Source organism: Scomber japonicus, chromosome 24 (genome assembly GCF_027409825.1).
Source record: "Scomber japonicus isolate fScoJap1 chromosome 24, fScoJap1.pri, whole genome shotgun sequence".
NCBI lineage: Eukaryota > Metazoa > Chordata > Actinopteri > Scombriformes > Scombridae > Scomber > Scomber japonicus.
In genome coordinates, this window is record NC_070601.1 from 18,076,216 (window position 1) to 18,082,734 (window position 6,519).

The window sequence follows — 6,519 nt, forward strand, 5'->3', positions numbered from 1 at the left end:
ACCAAACCAGACAAAAATATATATTGAATATAGCAAAGTAGACATTTTTGCAAAGTCAAACACAAATCATTTGAACACAGAGATGAAGGCAAAGCATTTGGAAAATATATCTTGTGTCAACTATTACAAACTATTATTTTGACTGCATCTATTAAAGAAGACAAAGCGGCATTCATTACAACTATGTACATTTTTTAACTCATAAACATTCATGATTACAGTGTACGGTCCCTGAATTGCACTGCAAGACCAGACAAACCTTACTGTAAATTCAGCTTTAAATAATAAATCTAATAGATCCCCATTGATAGGGCTTTTATTTTTGAACCAAACTTTACCTTCATCTGTGTGGTACTCACTCTCACTTCCTCTCAAGAATGGCTAAAAATAAATATTACCTCAGCCATAATACAGATGATGTATAGTCATCTCTCTCCGTCATCATTAGCGTTAATGTGAAAGTTTCATTCAAATTGGAGGAGTGGAAGAGAGCCTGGCAATTGGTACAAACCTGTCCAGGACAATTGTTAAAAACGTAACCCCATTTACCCGTGTCAATTTAAATGTGCCAATAGATAATTATAATTATATAGCACCAAATCACAACAAAAGTCATCTCAAGGCCCTTTTCACATAGAGCAGGTACTCTTTAATTTAATTTAAAGAGACCCAACATCCCCACATGAGCAGCACTTGGTGACAGCAGCAAGGAAAAACTTTTAACAGGAGGAAACCTCATGCAGAACTGGGTTCTGGGTGGGTGGCCATATGCCTTGGCTGGTTTGGGTTGAAGGAGAGAAAGGGAAAGGGAGAGAAAGAGAAGAGAGAGAAATAAAGAGGAGAGGGAGAGAGGAGAGTGTGGCACAGTGTCATATGCAGATATAATCCAGATATGATTAAATTATGATTCACACTGTTCCATATATATGAATAAATGAATGAATGAATGAAGTTTGTATTACTGTGTCATGTATACAATTGCATGCCCAGCGCACATGGGCTTACAAGACACCATACATTCAAATAAGACAGCACCACAGCACAGCATATACACTGTCAAGCAGTAAAGGAAGAAAATAAAGAAACAACTAAAGCATCTTTCATTTTCAGATCTGAGTAGCATAGAACTTGTTATTTTCTGACAGCAGCTTACTTTGTATTACTGAAAAATCTAAATAAATACTAATTAAACGATCTACCTGGCCTTCTTTTCCAGGCTTTTGAGATAAAGGTAACAGACAAAATTAAACTGCCATACCAGTTTTTGCTCATCTCAGTCTCTGATTTCATGGATGAGTAACTCTCTTCTGCCATAAATTGTACAGTGCAAAAGAAAAAAGGGACTCACTTTCCACTTCATCCAAGTTCACTCAACTCATCCAAGTTCATCCAACTCACACAGGCTACTTTCCTCTGGAATATCTTTGAATGGACCAACTTCAATGGCCAGATATCAGCTCTCAACTATGCAACTACAGGAGACAAGATGGGGCATACAATTCAGAGCCACAGTTCTGTTTTATATGCACATATGTCCATAATTTAGGATTTGAACATTTTCAGTTAAAGCTTATTTTTATAATGCTGTCAACATTATAGCACAGATTATTCCTGTAGATATACAGCATATCCGCCTCCTTGAAAATTGAGTAAAGCTCCTTTGCCCATGGAGAACTGTGATTTGTTCCACATAAATACTTTCTTATTTATTTTGTCCTCTGCCATTTTGATTAGATGGTTACACAGTTGGATCATTTCATATTTTCATTCTATGGACTGTGGTACCCAGGCCATGTCTCCCTGAATTGCTGGGATCAGAGTCAATCTATGAACCACAAGACAACATCTTATAGCTCTGTTCTGTATGGTGTCTATATGTTTAGATTCTTTTAAACCCTACACCCCTGCAGCATAATTCAGTGTGGGGGAAGAGACATGCATTGTAAAGTTGGGATGTAGAACAGCAAGATTACATAGTTTTAGTTTTTTTTCAATAACTGATCCCAAAGCTCTTCCAGCAGTCAGCAAGGGCCCCAGTGCCAACCTCATAGATCATCAATTCCTTAAGAAAGAAACCAAAGTATTTATATACACTAACACATTCTAAAGTTACTGAATCAAAACGTGTACTTCTTTTCATACCTTTTTTAAGATTTACTGTGTTTTGCTCAAATTGCTAATCTCCATTTACACCACAAACTAACCACATTTAACATTCTGTAGATAAGGCCCAGCCAGAGAAACTATATAATGTGTATAATAACACTTAAGTCTGGTTCACACCGGATGCGGAAGCGCCGCGCCCCGAAATTCTCGCTCGAGCCTCAACCCTTCAGTTCACACCAGACGCACATTTCTCCGCTCCGGTCGGCAGGCTGCTCTGCTCCTCAGCTGTTCTGTATTTACACTTTGAGCTGTTTTTTCACCATGGGTAAGTAAACAATTATAATGCCATGTTTTCCTAACAACTGTAAATGTATTTCCACTTCATAGAGTATTTTTCTGCAGATAGTTATCTATAGTACACACACACACACACACATACGCGTAGATTACGGGGGGGACGGGTGGGATATGTCCCCACCACTATTTATAATTTGAATTTTGTCCCCACCACTTTTAAAATGTGCAAACCAATTGCGACCGAAAAAAACGTGTGCTGTCTGTACACGGCGTTATAATGGAGAAGTGGCTTAAATCATTTTCAAGACAAACAGACAAAATTGACATTTTTATTCAGAAAATAGCCGGTCCTTTTGCTTCCTGTAAAAAGCATGCTTGTGACCCTGGATAACGATATGGATACATCATCTAGCCTGCATGTGGACTGCCACATAAGGTAAGAAATTGGTTTACGTAATTTTGCTGCTGGTTTTGTTTGCTCGTGATGACCTGGCCAAAGGTAACCCATGGTCCTAAGCTACGATTGTGATCTGATTCTGGCTGGTGGTCAGCTAACAAGCTACACACAGTGGGATTGCTATACCAATGTGGTTATAGTTGTTTTGTCTGATTGAGATATGTGACGTTAGACTTGAAGCCTGGTAGGCCTATCAATATGTTCTCGCATAACCTATGTGATTATCCTAAACTGTAGGATTTTATTTGCGGGCAATTTGCTTATGATGTAACGAGTGAAGTCTACATTGGTCCTTCGCAAGTGTTTACTGGTGGTCAGGATTTGACAGATGCAATTCTCGTGGGTGCTTTTTTCTTCTGTTTTTTTTAATGCAGTATAACATAAGCTGCCAGCAGCCCTGGCTCTCAGAAGGCTGATGCTCAGTACCTCGTTTCATTTCGTACCCCCTTTACAGTCTGGCATTGTTTGTCTGGTAAACTTTGTTGATGTCAAGAGAAGTGTTAAATTGCCAACACTGTTCTTTGTCCTATGTGTATTAGTATTACATATCCCGAGCCAATACACTGGTGTTTCCAACGCCGTTTTGCAAAACAAGCCAAAACACAATCTGTGGTTTTCAACTTTTATTGTTCGAATACAATTTTCAACACCTGACAATACACTGTAGAGCAGGGATTCCCAAACTGTGGTAGGCCTACGCGTACTCCCGGTGGTACGCGAGCTGCTTCTAGGGGGTGGGTACGCGAGATGAAAAGGGCTATGGCGGACAGGTGTTAAAATTAACTTTTTAAATCTTTTGTAATTAATTCATGAATAAATACATAATTTCGAATCGGATCATAACGATATGGAAACATGAAATTAAAGGATATCACTTATAAACTGTGTAGGTGTTCATCAAAAAAAGGGCAGCTTATTAAACATGACGCTGGAACAGCTACATCAATAGAATGCGTTACTTTTGTGTCGGATGGTGGGTGGTCGTGGGGCAACAGTTTTGGAACCGCTGCACTAATTCAAGACTCATTGTGGATATAACAAGTTGTTTTTTTTAAAACAACAAAAACGGAAAGGAGGGGGGGGGGGGGGGGGCGTTACGTTTTTTGTCCCCACCACTTCTAAAACCAAACTGACGCCCTTGCACACACACACACACACACACACACACACACACACACAAAAGAGTGGAGTGCACTCTCCGGGTCAGGGATGAGATCCTGCCTCAAGTGGAGGAGTTCAAGTACCTCGGGGTCTTGTTCACAGTGAGGGAAGGATGGAGCTTGAGATCGACAGGCGGATCGGTGCGGCGTCTGCAGTAATGCGGACTCTGCACAGATCCGTCGTGGTGAAGAGAGAGCTGAGCCGAAAGGCGAAGCTCTCGATTTACCAGTCCATCTTGGTTCCTACCCTCACCTCTGGTCATGAGCTTTGGGTCGTGACCCAAAGAACAAGATGGCGGGTACAAGCGGCCGAAATGAGCTTCCTCCGTAGGGTGGCTGGGCTCTCCCTTAGAGATAGGGTGAGAAGCTCAGTTATCCGGAGGGAGCTCGGAGTAGACCCGCTGCTCCTCCACGTCGAGAGGAGCCAGATGAGGTGGTTCGGGCATCTAATCAGGATGCCTCCCGGACGCCTCCCTGGTGAGGTGTTCAGGGCACGTCCCACCGGTAGGAGACCCCGAGGAAGACCCAGGACACGCTGGAGAGACTATGTCTCTCGGCTGGCCTGGGAACGCCTCGGGATCCCCCGGGAAGAGCTGGACGAAGTGGCTGGGGAGAGGGAAGTCTGGGCTTCCCTGCTCAACTGCTGCCCCCGCGACCCGACCCCAGATAAGCGGAAGAGGATGGATGGATGGATAACAGTAGCCCCGTTTCCACTAAGGAAGTTCCTGGTAAAATTTAAGAGGCGGGACCTTTACAGGAAAGTCCTCTCACTCTGTCCTCTCAGCTGTTGTGTCTCCATAGCAGAGTAGGACCCAGATAGGACCCACCGTGACATCACAGAGGCGACTCGCCAAAAACATAAAGAAAATGACGAGGAGATAAACATGGAGGAGGTGAACATGGAAGGAGCTGAGGTGGTTGCCATGTTTCTGGTTTGTGTGTTTGTGTACATGGTGGTGGACGCTATGGACTTATTTTCCAGCGGTGTAGACGCTTTCTACTACTGTTCATCTTCTGCTGGTTTTTAAAAATGCTGCTATTTTAGTGCTTTCTGTTGACACTACATCCCGCTTTGAGTATACCCAATCAGCACCGAGTAAAGCCCCACCCTGGGGTTTTTCGGTGCCGAACAGAGTACCCCAAGGCAGGGACTCGGTTAGCCCCTGTAAAAGTTCTGGGAGATTGTCGTTCGGGGGAGGTTCCTGCTATGGAGACACGCACCAACGGCCCCTGCCCTGTAAAATGCTCTTCACTGGAAACAGGGCTAGTTTCACATATTGCTCACTCTCCTCAGAGGACTGCAAGACTTCAGCAAGAGCCTCCTCCAGTTTCAGGCTTCTCTTCATGGCTGTCTGCTGGAGAAATGACCAGCCAGACAAGGCTGCAAACTTCTTGCAGACTTCAAACATGCACCTGCGTAAACATGCGAGGAGGCTCTCTCTTGATCAAGAAAAGAGCCCATTTGTACGGTGGCCCTGAAGGGCAAACGACACCAACAAAAAGGAAAACACAACGACATTAACAAAAACACAACGACAAAAAGGAAAACACAACATTAACAAAAATACAACGACAAAAAGGAAAATACAACGACAAGAAGGAAAACACAACGACAAGAAGGAAAACACAACGACAAGAAGGAAAACACAACGACAAGAAGGAAAATACAACGACAAGAAGGAAAACACAACGACAAGAAGGAAAACACAACGACAAAAAGGAAAACACAACGACAAGAAGGAAAACACATCGACATTAACAAAAACACAACGACAAAAAGGAAAACACAACGATATTAACAAAAACACAACGACAAAAAGGAAAACACAACAATATTAACAAAAACACAACGACAAAAAGGAAAACACAACGACAAAAAGGAAAACACAACGACATTAACAAAAACACAACGACAAAAAGGAAAACACAACGATATTAACAAAAACACAACGACAAAAAGGAAAACACAACGACATTAACAAAAACACAACGACAAAAAGGAAAACACAACAATATTAACAAAAACACAACGACAAAAAGGAAAACACAACGACAAAAAGGAAAACACAACGATATTAACAAAAACACAACGACAAAAAGGAAAACACAACGATATTAACAAAAACACAACGACATTAACAAAAACACAACGACATTAACAAAAACACAACGACATTAACAAAAACACAACGACATTAACAAAAACACAACGACATTAACTCCTAACAGAAAGGGTAGGTACCTGCTATGACAAGGATAATTGCTGATTGGACAAAAGCACGTCCGTCTTTTTAACAGGTGGGAAAGGCTGCTTTACGCCATACCAGGTAGTTTAGTGAATGCACGTCCATATATATATATATCTGATGATCTCCACCTGCTTAATCCAAGCATGATGCCTCATGTTGTGAAGTACAATTGTGGGATCCGAAACACTGGACACCATATTCTGTATACATGTTCAAATAAAAATAAATAAATAAAAAGTCACCCGACACG